General features: G+C 34.8%; 1 pseudogene; it reads right to left on the reverse strand.

Moving 5' to 3' along the window:
- Window positions 1-10,599: 10,599 nt before the first annotated feature.
- Window positions 10,600-11,792, reverse strand: LOC124982949 (elongation factor 1-alpha 1-like; annotated as a pseudogene).
- Window positions 11,793-17,121: the final 5,329 nt, after the last annotated feature.

Raw genomic sequence — 17,121 nt, forward strand, 5'->3', positions numbered from 1 at the left:
ATCTTTTTAAAAAATTGACATTAACCCCTCTCATTTTCAGCTTGATCTTTTCCATACATTTCTACACCAAAGCTGTGCATAGGAGGTCTAAGTTCAGGGAGTATCATTAAGGTGAACTGATACATTTTCCATTTTTTAGGAATACATCTTGTTGTACCAATGTTGTCTGATCCCACCATATGTTGTTTTAAATGCAAAGCACATTTTCTCATCTGATATTTCCTAATCTTACTACAACAAAGTCAAATGCTTCCAATTTTTATAAACTTCAGAGAATGTTGTTCAGAAACACCCAGTAATTTATTTTTGCATTATTTTGCAGTACAGCAAGATTACCTCACCATTGTTAACAGATGTTTTTGTACCCACAACAGTTTGCTGTTATTTCATCAAGCACAAAGATACAGAGAAATGCAATGAGAAATGTATATTCTTTTCTCTCATACCATTTATCACAATCAATACAGTCTTGGAGCGATACTAATACTTCTGTGGTCCCTTGAGGCTGGAAGTGTTTGTAGTGTAGCAATGGTGCTATGAGCTGGTGCCAGGATATATTCATGGAAACACTTAACGATAATACTGCTTCAGTAGAGGCAGTAATGGTATAAACAGGGCAAAGGAAATACCAGGATTGCAACAGATGCAATTGATTATATGCCTTGGGGAATATTCCACTCATTTATTTTAAGTCCAGTCCATGTAAATCAAAAGACTGCGATGTTGTCAGTAAGACATATCACAGACATAGTAATATGCTATGACAGTGCTCCTGCATTACTGACACAGCACATCATGTCTTTGGACACGAGAAGTCGTCTGAAGCACAGATCTTGCATCGTCAATTGTAGCAAGAATCTGACTGAAGTATCTGAATCACTGCAAACTGTAACAATGCTTGTTCCAAAACTATGAAGTGATAGGACTGTGTTAGGTAAAGTTAACATACATATTTAAACTTTGTCATAAATCTCTTTCTCACTGAGGTAACATAATAATTTTCAATAACACTCATAGTTGTCAATCTACATTACTGCAAAACATTTTGAATAACTATAGAAAACAACTCTTCAAATCAGGATCTTAAATGACATGTTCTCCTTAGAGAGAGGTTCTCAGTGAAGGAGAATTTGCTTCATGAAGACCAAGTGTCTTTTCCTTATTCCTCCCCTGTCAACTAAGTGGGTATTTTCAGAGTTAAAATTTTCTCTTCTTCTGTCAGAATTCAAAGATTTGTACCAGATCAAGAAAACTATGTCACATTTCTTTAATAGGATGCAAGAATGGCAACTTAGATCAGGAAAAATAATTTGCATTTCCTTTTATCTTTTACTGATCGAAAGGTCCAGCATACCTGAGTCACCTTGAATGTATGAGAATGGCCAGTTAGTTCTTTGAAAGTTGGACCTAAAGGAAATTGCTAAGCTTTTCAATAGATGGAGGAATGAGAAGTCTTGTAATTAATGCTAATTTATGGCCTCATGAAATTACACATTACATGCCAATTAATTATGATTACAATTCCTTCAATGAATGGTGAAGGAAATCAAAATGATTTTTTACTTATTTATGCAATGTTGCCACATGATCTTTTCTAAAGAATGGGATTTAGTTGCCCAATAGATAAAGAAAGGGATGTTCAATTCCCAGGATCATGAATTCCTTTCACTAGATAGTTCATAAAATAAGCAAGCAGTGGATGATTGAGATTCCACTTTGTTCCTTTTTAAAAAATCAGTGTGACAATTTAACTTGTGACTTTGAAAAGAAACATATCATTTCTTTAAAGTGAAAAATGGAATGCAAGCATATCTTTATTATTAGCATTAAACTACTTTTGAACCAAAGACACAAAATAAGCTCTCATCCAGTCTTGTAAGAACATGGGAATGATGGAGATAAAAATTTGAAATTTTGTATAGGTGTTACCTATATACTTGCTTCTACTCATATACAGTGATATTCATATTAATACTATATTTTTTATCAGTGGTGATTCATTGTCTATAAATTCAGAGTAGCAAATAATGACATATTTTTATGTACAAACACAAACAACCTAACTTTGAGCTTGTAGGAAGTAAAGTTTCAGTTATCTAATCATTATCAGCTGTACTCACAACTTCCACTGTAGAACAGAGATCTGACAAACTGAAGGCAGCCCTTCTTCTTTTGGTCTAGCAGTGCAGTTGCTAATGCACTCCTCACTGGAACTTCTGATTAATCATATTTGTTGCTTTTATCCAAATATAGGCATCAGAACCTTTTTAGTGTCCAAAAGTCTCTGTGAGAGGTTCAGTTTTCCCCAATGCAGCCTGCAACTGAAATCCTGCCACATCATGAGATGCTACCAGGTACTGTATGAGCTATTATAATTCTTAGAATCCAATGACCTCTGTCCCCCAGTTGTGTGGCATCTTGGCTCCTTCCTTATTTATTTATTTTTCCCTTATCCCTGTCAAAACTCTTCTACTCTTTCTTTTTCACCCTATCATCATCTCATCCTTGAAGTCTAGTTTTCGAAATGCCAAGAGTGGGAAAGGAATCTACAGGCAATTAATGCTGTTAGCCCTGTAACTACCAACTTCCCCTGTAATAGAGAGCAAAAGGACCCTGAACACCTTATGGGAACATAAGCAGGGAAAAATATAGTGAGAACAGTACACAGTTTAATTGCTCAATAAATTACCCTGCTTCACATTGCTTGAAAATTCCCCCTGAAGTTTTTAATATATTGGTAACCATAGTTAATTTGGAATTACACATTCAAAAGCAGAAATGGAACACACACAAAGGGGAAAATGTGCATTGGCGCAATCATTTCCCAATCCAGAGATTCTGCGTATGATTCACAGGGAGACCTCGGCAGGCAAGTGAACCACAAAGGAGGTAAAGGCTGTGCTGTTTCTAGTACGTGCATATTTCTAAATGAGCTGTACCTTTCAGCAATCCTGATTTTATCAGGGAGTTCCTGGCTTTTAGAATTTTGAACCACATATTATAAAATCTGGAAAATAATGGTCCCCCATCCAATTTCCATCATATTCAGACATTGGATAAAAAAAATTCTTCCTTTGAGACAAATTTGATCTCACAGAGCATCTAAAACTTGGTTGCCAGTTTGGTTGAATTATACTTACACTGCCAGTCACCACTGTAACATAATGTTCATATTTTCATTGCTGAATATAAAAAAAAAAATCCCTCAATGCCCAGGATTGAGAGTGGATGTAGGGAGTTAGCATAGTGAGTTACTGAGGATCTTGTAGGTTCAGTAAAGTGATGCTAGCATTGATGATGATAACTGACACTAATAGGGTATTTATCTGTGTAACAGAATGGTTCCAGGGATTTATAGATATCAACTATTTTAGTCCTGACAATACTCAGAGAGGCTGCTGGGATTATTATCCCCACTATGCAGGTAGAAGAGATGAGGTGGAGAGTGTAAGTTATTTGCCCAAGCTCACATCCATGATGGTAAGTCAATTGGGATCTGAGCCTAGTAGTTTGAGACCTGAATCACTCCTGTTCACCACTGTACTGTACCATAATTTCTTAGAATGGAAGACAGGTACCACCACCTTTATTCCTATCCTTGTCCAAGCCAACTTGCATAAAATGTATACACGAGTTCTGTTTCAAAAAAAAATGTAAGTTTATGTTTATTGAATGAAAAAAGTATGTAAAAGTATTTACACAGTAATGAAAAACATCATAGAATTTAAATAGTAATGATGAACATCTGATCAGTATGTATATTATACATATATAATGTATACACCTGATGTTTAACATATAGTTGTATATATTAAATTAAGTATTATATAATGGATTGGAAACGATTGAGCCAATACACATTTTTCCCTTTGTGGGGGTTTCATTTCTACCTTTGAATGTATAATTCCAAATTAACTATGAGAAATTATATATATATGTATATATATAAAATATATAAAAATATATAAAACACCTGACATTTAATATACTTGTATTATGAAACATGTATACTTAAGTGTAATGCAGTGTAGTCCCTATGAATTTGTATTCAAAAACATCTGTATATGAAGTTTGAGTGTTTCTATCCTTTCATAATTCCAGGAAGATGTACTGAAAGAAATTTTTTCTACAATTGCTGCCACACATTTCTCATTGTGTATTTAAACATCTTTTCCAAAGGGAATCTAATGAGTAGATAATATGAACAACTATAATGTTTTGAAACACTGTCAGATTACCTCCTCAAAGTCGTCTTGCACATTACCCTATGTAAATTTATGATTACTCAAATGGTATGCCTTGACTCCATGTACAAACAGAGAAACAACATGTATCCCATTTGTTTACAATAAAAAAAAAAGTTGTCTTGCTTTATCTTTCCACAAATAGTGCAAAAGTTCCCTTTGCAATATATCCTGGGAAATGCATGTTTCATTCAAATTTCTTTGTTATAAGCAAGGGAGAAAGGTTTACTGTACATTATTGGGTTGTTTTAATTTCTTCAGTGAGTGACTGTTTTCCTTGGCACAGGAGATAAACTTTTTTTTTTTTAAATTGTTTTCCAAGTATGATTTCCACTGTAAAAATAAGCAATCTTTGACTTTCCCATGTGTTGCAAATATTTTTTCCTACTTTATTGTTTGTCTTTAGTATGCTTAAAGTGATTTTTAAATAGAAGTTTAAAAATGTATTTTAAAGACTTCAAAATTTATCATAGTATTTTCTTAATTTTCACATCAGAGTGGATAATCTCAATTTAATATTACAGAAGAAATCAATTTACCATCTTCTCTGATTCTGTTAATTTCATATAGTATAATTAATCTGGAACTAACTTTGGCAAAATGATATTTAATTAATTTGCAGATAATGACATTTTACAACATTGAATTTTTCATCAGTTTATTCAAACTTTCTTTTATTTCTCACTAACTTTTTATGGTCTTTATGTGAACCCTGATTTCTTTTCAGTTTTATCACAAGATATTATGCACCTTGGATGCTGTTTTTCTAACTCTTTATTTTTTTTTAGGTGGGGGTGGCGGGTCCTGGAGATTGAACTCAGGGTCACTTGACCACTGAACCACATCCCCAGCCCTATTTTGTATTTTATTTACAGACAGGGTCTCACTGTTTCACTGAGTTGCTTAGTGCTTCCTTGTTGCCCAGTCTGGCTTTGAACTCAAGATCCTCCTGTCTCAGCCTCCCCAGCTGCTGGGATTACAGGCTCTGCATCACAGTGCTCAGCTGTTTTTCCAACTTTTTCTATTTCCATTTTTAAAATATATTTTTATATTCCATAACTTGCCTATATTTTAGAATAAAATGTTAATAAATTTTATAAGTGAAATATAAAAATTGGTTAGCTTATTGAAATTCCTAATTTTCACCCTACTGTTCTAAGTCATACAAAAGTTGTGGGCTATTAAAAAATATGGTCATAACCACCTAAAAATGGAGTTTATCTTCATTTTTTCTACTTTTTATATGCCATTGCTTTGTTTTATAGTAGAATTTATTTTCTTCTGCCTTATAATAATTGTTTACTCTTAATAAGAGCATTAGCTACTGTTGAGATATTTACCCAAAGATATTCATTAAGCCCCTAATTTGTTCCAAGTACTTTTGGTGATTCTAGAGGAAGAGGCAAAGAACAAATAAATATGGGAATTTATTAAATTACTCAATAGGAAATGTTAAGGATAAAAAAATACAGAAGAAAGAGAGTGAGGTGTTTGGGAGGTTAATTTCAGATAGAATGACTAGGAAAGAATTCTTAGAGAAGATGATTTTTGAACAAAGACGTTAAAGATACGAAGAGTCATGTTGATATCTGGACAAAGAGCATTAATTGAAGAGGAAACAGCAAATGCAAAGGCCCAGAGGTGGGAGCTTGTCTGATATATTTAAAGAAAATGAAGGCTAGTGTTCCCGGGAAAGAAAATGGAAGATGAGATCTGACAGTTACTGAGGGACCGAGCCATGTAGCCTTATAGGTCACAATAAGCACTTTTGCTTATTCTGAGCAAGACGAAAAGTTGTTAAGAAAGGGTTCTTGACTTTTTAAGAGTTTTTTTTTTTTTTTTTTAAATAGTAAGGAATATTGAATCAATGTAAAAATGAAGGGATTTTATCATGCGGATTTTCTCAGAAGGGTCACAAATTCTCTTAGTTCTGTCTCAGAATAAAAGTAAAAATAAATGTAAGCCTTAAGCAGATTAATATAAGCGAACCTCCTCTTATTACAACACTGTGCAGCACTTTGAGGAACACAGCAGTGTGCCCATCTTAAGTCTTCTTAAGATGATTTAAATGAGACTGTATGTGTAAAATATCCAGCCTACTTGTTGGAAAACATGCAAAGATGTTGGCATGTTACTAAAGTTATTTGATTATGTTATTATATAGCAAGAGCATTGCCATAAGAATTTCATACACTATTTGTAAGAAATAGAACTTTGGTTTTTAATACATAATTAAACTTCATTAATCAAATAATGGCCATCATTCCTTTAAATTTCTACTTGTAATTTTGGGACATTTCTTTAGTGGTCATGTTTGCCATGCAGAAAAAACCTTACCTTTGCTTGTGGTGGAAACAGCCTTGGTGTTTTAAATATAAGAAAGTGAGTAGCAAACCTAGTCTTTAGGAATCAAAAATTTACATAGTAAATCACTACCTCATTATTTTTGAATACTTCTCTTGTAATAGTGTAGATCCAAGAGAGAGAAAGCAAGACTTTGGTGAGAAACCTGGAATTACGCTAAATTTTCTGGGTCTTGAAATGATGAGAAAGGAATGCTGGTAATAATAAAGGGATATATATGTGAGTATGTGAGAATGTGTGTGTGTATGTGTGTGTGTGTGTGTGTGTGTGTGTGTGTGCATGTGTATGTGCCCATGTGTGAATGTACAAAGTTATTTGGACATCATATAATCATTAGTTTATTGAATGCTTGTGTAACTTTTGGTCTTCATTGCATCCAGCTTCATAAACATTTCAAATTAGCTGGAACAATGAGAATGAGTAGACTCCCCTCCAGAATATCAAGTCAGCAGTTTTCTTGACCCTGTTCTAGCTAGTAGTACCCAAGTCAACCTGGATTGATGATTTGCAAAGGAAGTCATTCATTTTCCTAAAGTCTGCCCTTGACCTGGATTTTATTTAAAAATGTTTATACACTTGTGCATTCTGATTGAGCTGCTTACCTTCTAGAAACAAATAAAGTAAGAGAAGTCTGTTTTTCTTAGACTTTGTGGGACATACAATATGATAAGGGCTATATACATGATCTGTTCTCTCATGTGAGAGGGTTTTGCTGAAACTAATCTAAGCTGAAAGTGACAAGAGAGCTTTATCTCTTGTTTTCTTATCTAATATTAGATAAGAAAAATCTTTAGTTATGCAGGTGCCCAGCATATCCAGCAATTTCTTGCAGTGTACTCAAAAAGGAAAGAAATCTGAGATAAACAATCTTCTCTTGCTATGAGCCTTAAAGGATAAGGAATAATAAGTTATTTTCTGCTTGCAAAAAATACTAAAATAAATTAGATGATCAGAAACAAGATAATTTATTCATATTTTATTTATTAATATATTCAAACATTTGAAATATTAATTGTGTTTGTTCTTGTTAATTCAAGGTGACTAATCCCATATATGAAAGCCAAGTTATTATAATCATGAAACACATTCATTGAGCTGTGTTTTAATGTTAATGAAGTTGGTACCTTGTGAAATTCTGTTGCTGTTTGCTCTTTGAATGTTTGGGGTTATTTTCTACATGACCATTTAAGGTTGCATACTTTAAAGATTCATGTAAGGCATTTTCTTTATAATCCAGTTCTTGGGGGTGGGGTGACTTTCTGAAACATAAAATTATGTAACTGACTATATTTTCCTCCTTCTAGTCTGATTTTCTGGGGGCTTAAACACTAAAGTGGAGCCTAGCTTTCTATTCCATTATGGCTTACATGTTAGAATTCTTTTTAATTCTTGACTTTCTTTTCTAATCACTTTTTGTTTTCAATTCTATAATTGTATTTCCATTTTCTTGTGTGATTTTACTTGCTGTCTTAAATTGGTGTGTGTATATGTGTGAAAAGCTAAAGTTTTTATATAAATATATGGATAACAAATGTTATGTGGCCAAATTTAATAACGTTGCAAAAAACTCTTCAAAGTTTCTTTGTCTCAGTTAGTAAATTCATCCACAGAAAATTAAACTCTCTACAAACAGACTAATGATCAGTTAGAATGACCTAAAATTAAATTAGGGAACTATGCCAACTCAAGACTGAAGATTGATAAATCTTCAAATCAGCACTCAGAGCCTTTGTAACTTGATATAACCATTTAAATTTTTTTTGTCAGAATTTAATCTTATAGTAACTAGTGTGTAACAAGGCCTATAATATATTTTTTATGGGTTTATACTTGGGAATGTGTGGTAACATTGTATTGAATTTTTTATAATAAAGGAATATTTTAATGAAAGCCTTTCCATCTTTGATTTTTAAAGTAATATTATTTTAACATCCCAAAATTTGTATATATTTTAATAATTCCAAAGAATAATAATTCTGCTTTCCAAAACACCATTTTCTACAAAGCCTCTTAAAAAGAACTTTATTTGAATATTGTGTCCAATTTGAAATCATACAAATCAGAAAACTGGAAAAGAGTCAAGAGAGCATAAATATGTGATTGAAGGAGTGAGAAAATTGAAGAGAGTTGGCATTATTTATTCTGGGAAGATGAATAAGAAGGGGTAAACTAATAATTGTCATTGAACTTTAAAAAATGTATTTACAAGGTGACATTCTTCTGCTTACCTGTTCATCTTTTCAGGTGTGGACTTAAGAAAAATATGGATTCTATTTGTTGTTAAGAAAGTGTTCACACATGAGGAAAATGTTTTTGACAGTAATATAGATCAAGTACTGAAGTAGGTTACCAAGGATTGGTGGTTGTTGTGAATCTTAACCTCTAGGGAATCACTGAATTTCCTGGCAGCTATGTGATTGAATGACTTAGACAGTATATTTGGTAGTGAATCCCTAGATGCAATAAGAATTGTGGGTTTTTCTAATTTATGGTTGAGTGATTTTATTGAAGCAGACATAGCATATCCAAAGAGGTATTGCTACTTCTTCATAAATTAAGCATAGAGACATAGACTAAATTTATAAAAATTTCACTCGTGAAAAACAGCCATCTAATACCTCTTTTTAAAAGCTCTGTTACCCTCCATTGGGCTCCTAGACCATGTAGCATATGTATCTATTGAAGCATTTAATATGTTGCACTTGGGGTCATACATTTTGTTCCTTCACTAGATAGTAATTTGTTTGACAGTTGAGACTATGGTGAAAATTATTTGCATTCCCAGAATATAGCACAATGCTGCACATGATGCCTGCAATTAAGACATGGTAGATGAATGTAGAAAGGAAGAAATTCCCTTTCTGGCTCATGCCTTATAAAGCTGGTCCTGTAATATTGGCTTGCAGACATTAGGTGGCAGAAGTGTGTCATTGCCAAAAACCACTCACTCATAAAATATGTAATTATAGTAAATAAATATATCATTAATACATATTAATCATACATATTAATGGGATTCGTCATGGTATTTCCATATATGTACACACCGTGTATTGGTCATTCGATTCCCGTGTACATTGGAAGCTTTCCCTTTTCCTTTCCCTCAGAGCCATAGCTTTACTGGAGTCCTAGGAACTAAAATAAAAGCATTGTCTAATCTAAAAAATGTCTTACAAAACAAATATTTGTTGACTGAACAGTCTTAGGAAGTTGGAGGTATAATGGTGCTAAAAATGGAGCATTCACTGATTAATTTTCTCTCATATTCTTGCTTTTCAGGTGCCAGAGGCACTATTTCTCTTGAAAGTCCTAGTTTTAAGTTGACCTAATGAAAGCATTCTAATTTAACTGAAATATTCCTTTCACTGGTTTTCTACTCTATATTTTATGAAAATTTTCCTCTGGTAGAGAGAAAAAAAAAACTGCTATTATTATTGGACTGGTTACCATTCATTGTATGTCCATAAGATATCACTTCATGTGCTTTATTACTTTTTCCTCCTGCTTTTCACTTTGATTTAATAGGTAAATGCCCTTTTATAAAGATGAGGAAACTGGGTTAATGAATATTTAAGGAATTTGCTCAATATCTCAAATGGAGTTCCAGGAAGAACTAGGAATTTATGCCTAGTTTTGAGTTGTTTCAACTATTTGGACTAAAACCAAAATGAGAATAGTAGAACAGAAAGATGGAAGAAACTGATGTTGTTGTAGGTTTCTAAATGCCCTTTATAAACCTTCCTAATGTACTATATCATTTAATCATCAATTACCTTGTCTGCCATTTGTGTACCTAGGATTATTGTAAATTTTCCTCTATGACCAAATGTAGGTACAATTGTGACATACAGGAAACTTAAAAGAAAATTCTTCCTCATAACCCACAAGTAACCAGGTACGTCTTATAGCTGTTAGGAAGGATCCAGATGCCACTCACTTGTAGCAGATTCGGCTGTTTGATACAGGTCCAGGACACACTTCACAAGGCTACTTATCCACCAGTTGGAGGCTGTACAGTGACACAAAATTTGTGCTTTGCTCTGAAAAATTTAACAATCTTTTCTTTCAGCTCAGCAAACTTGCAAGCAATGTAAGCTGTGTGACAATCCAGTCAGGGGCATAGCCAACACTGATTTGGTCTGAGTGGTTCAAGATAATCACCTGAGCAGTGAAACCAACTGCTTCCATTGGCGGGTCATTTTTGCTATCACCAGCAACATTGCCACAATGAACATCTTTGATGGACACATTCTTGACATTGAAGCCCACATTGTCTCCAGGAAGAACTTCACTCAGAGCTTCATGGTGCATTTCAATGGACTGTACTTCAGTTGTGACACTGACTGGAACAAAGGTGACCACCGTGCCAGGCTTGAGGACAGCAGTCTCCACTCGGTCCACAGAAACAGTACCAACACCACAAATTCTGTTGACATCCTGGAGGGGCAGACACAAAGGCTTGTCGGTTGGACTAGTTGGTGGCTGGATGCACTCTAAAGCTTTGAGCAGTGTGGTTCCACTGGCACTGCCATCTTCACAGGTGACTTTCCATCACCTGAACCAAGGTATAGTAGCACTTGGCTCCAACATGTTGTCACCATTCCAACCCGAAATTGGCACAAATGCTACTGTGTCAGGGTTATAGCCAATTTTCTTAATGCAGATGCTGACTTCCTTAACAATTTCCTCATATCTCTTCTGACTGTAGGACGACTCAGTGGAATCCATTTTGTTAACTCCAACAATCAGTTGTTTTACGCCCAGTGTGTAAGCCAGTAGGGCATGTTCATGGGTATGCCCATTCTTGGAGATACCAGCTTCATTCACCACACCAGCAGCAACAACCAGAACAGCACAGTCAGCCTAAGACATGCCTACAATCATGTTTTTGTTAAAGTTCCTGTGTCCTGGGGCATCAATGATAGTTATATAATACTTGCTGGTCTCAAATTTCCACAGGGAGATGTCAATGGTGATACCACACTCATGTTTGGCTTTCAGTTTATCCAAGACCCAGGCATACTTGAAGGAACCCTTTCCCATCTTAGCAGTTTCCGTCCCAAAAATTTCAATGGTTCTTTTGTCGATCTTACCACGTTTGTAGATCAGATGGCCAGTAGTGGTAGACTTGCCTGGATAGCATTCAATGACAATGATGTTGATATGGGTCTTTTCCTTTCCCATTTTGGCTTTGATTTAGCAGTGTTTTTCTGGTGGCAAACCCATTGTGAAGAAGGTGGTTTATTTGATTCTTGAAGTTGAAAAGAGTTTGTTTGATGTACGTAGATGCTCCATTGTTTGGGGCTTATATATTTACAATTGTTATGTCTTATTTGATGTATGATTCCCTTAAGCAGTATGAAATGTCCTTCTTTGTCCCTTCTAATTAACTTTGACTTGAAGTCCACTTTATCTGATATGAGAATGGAGATCCCCACTTGTTTATGAAGTCTGTATGAGTGGTATGTTTTTTCCCAACACTTCACTTTCAGTTTGTGACTGTCTTTTCCTAGGAGGTGAGTCTCTTGAAGACAGCATATTCTTGGGTCTTTTTAAAAATCCAATCTGACAGTCTATGTCTTTTGATTGATGAGTTTAAGCTATTAACATTCAGGGTTATTATTGAGATATGATTTGTATTTCTGGTCTTTTTGGTTTATTTTTGTTTTTTAACTTGACTTAGTTTCTCCTTTGATTAACTTTTCCTTTAGTGCATTTCCTCCCTTTCCTGGTCTTCTTTTGTTTTCATTTCCTCCTCATGAAATATTTTACTGAGAATGTTCTGCAGTGCAGGCTTTCTAGTTGTGGATTCTTATAACTTTTGTTTATCATGAAAGGTTTTTATTTCATCTTCAGATCTGAAGCTTAGTTTTGCTGGATGTAAAATTTTCGGTTGGTATCCATTTTTTTTCAGAGCTTGATATATGTTGTTCCAGGGCCTTCTGGCATTGAGAGTCTGGGTTGAGAAATCAGTTGAAATCTGAATTGGCTTCCCCCAATATGTAATTTGATTTTTATCTCTCAGAGCCTTTAAAATTCTATCCTTAATGGTCATTCTCATTAAAATGTGCCTGTGAATCTGTTGTAATTTTGTGCATTTGATGTCCTGTAAGCCTCTTGTAGTTGATCTCCCATTTTATTCTTTAGATTTGGGAAATTTTCTGATATTATATCATTGAAAAGATTGTGTATTCCTTTGGTTTATGCCTCCATGTCTTTACCTATTCTGATAAATCTTAAATTTGTTCTTTTCATGTTATCCCATATATCTTGGAAGTTCTGTTCATGGTTTCTTACATCTTCTCAGTATGGTCAACTTTATTTTCAAGAGTATATATTTTGTCTTCATTGTCTGAGGTGCTGTCTTCCAAGTGGTCTAGTCTGTTGGTGATATTTTTTATTGAATTTATCATTTGGTTTATTAATTCCTTCAGTTCAAGGATTTCTGCTTTTTTTTTTCACAGTCTCTCTTTACTGAAGTGCTCTCTCATTTCCTGTATTTTCTCTTTGATTTCACTCCTTATACTATCCTTTACTTTGCAGATCAGCTTAACTATGTACATTCTAAATTCCTTCTCTTACATTTCTTCTACTGTTTGTTTTGTCTGCAAATTCTATTTTTGGAACATCTCGGTTTGTTTGAGGTGCTTTCTTCTCTTGTTTTTTCATCTTGTCTGTGTGTCTTCCCAACTAGCATTATGGATCTGAGGCAATACAGTTTCTATCCTGTAGTCTTATAGTGTTCCTGAAGGCTTCTAGTACCTCACCTTTAAGGGGGAAGACCAATACTAACAGCACCCATGCAAACAATATACAACCTTAAACTTAATAGCTCCTATTAAGGCATCTACAATTTTGTCACAATAGACAGAAATTATGTGTTTGATTATTGTCTACAATATAAACAGTAAGTTTGCTAAAAGCATTTACCATTTCAAATGGTGGACAAAGTGGGAACAGAAGTAGTGTAGGATTTAATGTTTATGAGGGAGAAGGAGAGAAGATAATGGTTAAAAATTTATAGTAAGAGTTAAGGAGGAATTAATAGAGGTTGACCATGAGCATGAGAAGTGAGAAAGAGAATCCAGGGAGACAGACAAGTGAGAGAAAAGATATATACAAATTAACAAAAAAAGGTAAAAATATAAGAATACACAACCAAACAGTACTATACTATTCAGACTTCCCACTCTTCAATAAATTAATGCATGAAAAATATTTGAATTCAAAGATGGTAGAGTTTTGATGGGGGGGATATAAAAAGGAAAGTCTCTATGGAAAATTACAGATTGCTTCTGTTGGCTTTCAAAAATTTTCTCAGGTTCCCTTCTCCACTGGTAGGTGGGGTTGTCTGAAATTTGATAGTAGGTCCAGTCTGTTGGGTGCTGGACCAGTTGGCAGGGTGAGCAGATAGCAAGACACCCTCACATCCTCTTCCAGTCTTCCTATCCCTTGTAGGGGGCCCCTTCAGTCCCTTCCCCCTTTAGGAGTCAATGAGCTGGAGAAAGCCCAGTTTTCTCCAGTTTCTCCAACCTGTGCTCCCCCTGGGGAATTGCCTCTAGTCTCTGGCTTTCCATAGGCTTGCAAGACCCAGACGGCCCACACAAACCCAGTTGCAATCTGATGGACCTGGGCTTCAGATTTCCCAGGCTCTGTCTTATTGCAGTCCCATGATGTCTATGCAGTTCCAACTTGCAGAGAGATCACCAAGGATGCACTCACACAAAGGAGTGATCCTGCAAAAAGGTCATCAGATGGTGGACACCAGCACTGGGTGTACCCCGACAATATAGGGCCTGGTCGGTGTTCCCACACTGAGGGAGCCATGCCCTGAGATAGCAGGAGTGACTGCAGCAAACCTGCAGGCCCCTTGGCCCTGGACTTGCAGGTCCTGGTCAGTGTCCCAAGATGGTGGAGGCCTCATGCCACCAAACTTGCGGGTACCCTGACAATGGACTTCCAGGCAGCAATGGGCAGTGGGTGGTTCACAGGCAGTCTGTGGGTGGTCTGTAAGCAAATGGGAGGCACTTGGTGGGTGTCAGCAGGTGGAAGTCAGGTGATAGGTGACATGCAGGCTAAAGGCCGGTGACGGGCAGGCAAAATGCAGGGAAACAGGCACCTGCCAGGTGCCATGGAGGTCAGCGAGCGATTACATGTGAAAGGCATGTGATCAACTGGCAAAGGGCTGGTAATAGGGGCTGACAAATGGGGGATCAGTGGGGATCAGGGCTGTCTTGTTGAAAAACAGTATTTCTTCTGCTTGAGTCTCGGGTCACAGAGCAGCAAGGAATAAAGCCTCCCCCTAGTTCACCAACTTGGAACCTCCTGGCGTTTGTTTTTTTGAGGATTAAAATTTGGCAAATCATTTTTGTGTGATAAATCTGGAATAAACTTAAATATTATACATTATTGAGTCCTAAAATTTCATATACATCTATCTCCCAACTTGGAATCATTCAACCTATGATTTTTCATCTGTATGCTGCAGTGAAAGTAATATTCATTTTGTCAAAATTGATTTTGAATTTGAATTTTGGAGTGAGTCATATCTTCTGGTCAGCCACAATTACAAGGATAAAAAATGGCCACTCTGCAGTGTCCTGTGTTGATAAACTATGATGTTCAGCAGGTTAGGTGTAGTAAATGCATTTTTACTTGCAATACTTTTTAGTTTACGATGGGTTTATCAGGACATAATCATATCCTAAGTCAAGGAGCATGTGAATTTCATTTTTTAAAACATATCAGATAAGATTTTTTTGTTAAGTCTGATGAATTTATGAGAGTAATTTTCTTTCTTTTCAGCCCAAATTTTTCAGATTTTTTTTTAAAAAGTCAGACAGGAAGCAAAATCAAAGGGTTGCAAAGTGATATCAGCAGTTTCACTAAATTGCCTTGCAATTTGTCTTCTTCCAATTTATGTTCAGAAACAACACCTCTTTATTATTCCTGTAGAGAAGTCCTGATATTTATAAAACATTCTCTATTGTGACTGTCCTCTCAATGTCTTGAATATATGTACAGTTTCAATAATTTTGTTTTAAAATAAATCAATGTTGAGAAAATAAACTACAAAAATGATCTCTCCTTCTTTAAGTTTCATATTAAATAAAAGATGATTTATTTTTTAACCTGAGCAACCAGCTGTTATAGAAGAAAAGATACATAAATTTGGCATTAGATAAAACAATATCTGATTCTGCTCCAAGCTTTTGAGAAGCTCATGAGAATTAAAGTGTTATTGAGATTGAACCCTCTCTTATCTCAGCAGGGTCAGGAAACAGAGAAATAATTATTTTCCAGAATAGGATCTTGCTGAATTTTGCCCACTCCTGTCACTGACTTGTGTAGCAGATACATTACAGCTGAATGCATGCACATTGAGCTACCTATGTGGATTGTTGAATAGGAGAAAAAGTAGTTTGGCTGTACTGTCATAAATATGTTTCAATTGCTACAACCATAATTTTGTTAATCTTGGGCAATTTGAAATAAGTGCCCAGGCAATTGAAGCATAATTTTTTCTATTACCTAATTATTTATATAATTGTGAAAAAGAGAGACTATTATACTGACTTCTACATTTAAACCAAACCTTTCATTTTTGTACTTAAGAATTATGAGAAATTATTTTTAATATTAATTCTGTGCATGCATTTTCTATATCTGTCTTTTGAAGTATATAAGATAAATCTCTTTTTCCAAGAATTTATCTGCTTCAAACACCTTGGTACTAAAATTGTGAAATTGTTATTATGATAGTTTCTCAGTGGTAATTTATCAATATCTCAATTTGAGAAACATATATAAACTGTAATATTCAAAATTTCTGTTTTGGAGTACATATGCTATTTAGTTATCATAAGAGAATGCCAATGCTTAAAGAATATGCTGATTTTTTTCAAAAGAGAAGTATATTGATAATTTAAAAACTTTTTTCACCCAAATTATTCCTCTACTATTTGCCTTGATTGAAAATATATACATTCTAGACCTATTTTCACTCAAGACTTCATTATATGATATGAATAAAATTCTTGATAATTTCCAAAACATTCAAAATGAAAGTGTTGTTTATCAACACTGATCATCACACAATAAAACAGTAAAGTCTGCTACACTGGGGAACCATTGACACATCCAGAATAAAGAAGAAAGACATTTAAGGAATTAGTTCTGGAAAGTTTCCTTTATCACCATATAGTGTGGCACAAACTTAGCCCAAAGCAGATCCATGGTCCAGGAAAGCACAATGAGTTATTGGGTTACAGAAAGTACCAAACTGTCATTTTCCTTCTCTTTTCATAAATAACCCAGAAGATAATAAATTGATAGATTTTATTTAATTTCTTAGTTAACAGATAATAATTAAATTACCTAAGTGTTCCTCAGATTTCTAGGTGCATTTCTGTCAACTCAAATACATGTACAAAGCACTTTAAATTTACTAAAAATTAAAACAGATATTAACATGTTCAAGGGTTGAAGTCGATTTCCCCATAAAGTGATCCTC

This window comes from Sciurus carolinensis, chromosome 4 (assembly GCF_902686445.1).
Source record: "Sciurus carolinensis chromosome 4, mSciCar1.2, whole genome shotgun sequence".
Lineage (NCBI taxonomy): Eukaryota > Metazoa > Chordata > Mammalia > Rodentia > Sciuridae > Sciurus > Sciurus carolinensis.